Source organism: Gavialis gangeticus, unplaced genomic scaffold (genome assembly GCF_001723915.1).
Source record: "Gavialis gangeticus isolate Ggan-Ray unplaced genomic scaffold, GavGan_comp1, whole genome shotgun sequence".
In the NCBI taxonomy this organism is placed as follows: Eukaryota; Metazoa; Chordata; order Crocodylia; family Gavialidae; genus Gavialis; species Gavialis gangeticus.
In genome coordinates, this window is record NW_017728997.1 from 17,100,515 (window position 1) to 17,102,582 (window position 2,068).

Here is a 2,068-nt window from a genome sequence, read left to right on the forward strand (position 1 = left end):
GGTCAGGGATCTCTCTACCCTGTAACATGCTGCAGCTGCTTGGACTATCAGTCTGCTCAACCCAGCCCAACTCTACTGCACAGCTCTTGCTCCTCCATCAGCCAGAAGATAACTGCCCACTAGGCTGTGGCCTGGGCTGTTTATAAGGGCCCGGCCCTGCCCCCTTCTGATCACCTGACCAACATGGTTGCCCCAGCAACCAGCAGCTGGGCTGCCCTGGTGGTTGGCAGCTGTCCTTAACCCTTTTCTAGGCACAGGTCACCTACGTGATCCTGTGACAGTCCCCAAAGAGACATTGAGGATTGTCAGCTTTCCTTCAGGTGGCTTGCTGACTGCAAAAGTTGAGGCTTCCTGACCACATATCATTGGCTCTTATAATTTGTAAAGTCAGCCTTACTGTGCCTCCCTCCAAAGTCTTTGGACAAATCGGGTGTCTGACCTACCTTGGAGGCAAGTGACATATGAAAGTTTGAAGTTGGTCATCTCTTCACAATCTTGCATATGGAAAAGTCTTGCAGCGATTTTTAAGTCTGTAACCTTCCTCACCCTACTCCCATCCCTCTCCAAGGTATCAGAAATCTGAATACAGGAGACTATGTCTGAGGAAGATGGCATAGTCTTACTTGGTGAGAAAAGTCATTTGATGACTTTGTGTCACCTCAGTTTATGAAATAATGTTCAGTCTAAAAATCCTGTAAGAATAGTGGCTTGAAATAGAAACTTAGGAAAATGCAGTCACTCAGCATTCAGCCACCAGCCAAATTAAAAATAAGTTTGAACAGACTTACGATCAGTTTTATCACCTCCAGTTTCCTCTCAAAAACTTACAGAAGGAATTTATAGCAATCTTTCTATTTTGGAACAAGTCTATAAGTCAAACAACTTATCTTCTGGAATCTTTATAGAGGAAAGCTACTCTGAAGCCTGTCAAGATGAAACCCACTTGAAATACAACATTTTAAATATGCTCTATATATCCATATCACTATTCCTCTCACATAGGCTTGCAACGTACATTGTTTGCATGGAGTGGCTGCTGCTGGATCAAGGGAGACAAAGCATGAAGCAACCATTAATAGGTCCACCTCCCACCCTCTTTGCACTGCTGTTTCTCTCTACCTGGAGGAAGAGCCAGAAGACAATGGAAAGGATATAATTCACTAACTCTGATTGAAAACCTCTTCTTAAGCTTTTCTGAAAAGCCAAGACACACATCAAGAGAAAAACAATTTCCCCCTAGATTGTGCAGTAAGATCTCCAGTTTGATGCATGCCCTTGATAACATCACAAAATGAGCATTCATTTTTTGACTATTTCAATGTCTTGCTTAATAATTTTGAAGATAACATGTACTATATTGTTCTAAATCCACCTTTTTTCCTTCAGAGGAACCAAAAAAATTGGACTTATATGCAGGTTGACCTATAATTGGGCACCTGACAGTCTTGACTTATGTGCTCTCAGTATTTACAAGCACACAATGAAAATACTAAGTCAGAATTTTCTAGTGCACATTTATTTTAGTATTCTACTTCACTTTTAATCCTTTGGGTCCTTTATGTGGTTATCTGATTGTCCTGTGGGATTTTATAAGGGAAATAGCAGTTCAAGGTCTTTATCTGCCGTTATTGACTTATTCTTGGAAAACATTATTTTCTCCTAAAAGTGAACCTGAAAATGTGGATTGAACTTATAAGCAAGGCAAACTATCATCAGAATAACATGGTGTGCTCTTCTGGGTTATCGTCTCATCCTTTCTTTTATATTCAATTGTGATACCTATTTTATTTTCCTTATAATATTGTTGGTACTTTACCTGTCAAATTTGGTTGCTTAAGTATTTTCTTTTTTTTTTTTTTTTTGTCTATTTAGTCCTAAGACCTGCTGTATTTCATATTAAGATGATCTTGTTTAATATTTTAGGCTTTTTGCTTTTGCAAAGTAGGAATCCTACATTATCTTTTAGTTTCTTTTTTTTCTTTTTTTTGCTCTCTGGAATGCATTGCAACTTGCTTTCTAAAGGGAAAAAAATCCCCTTGATCTGGAGGTTGGTGGCAGTTTGCATCAA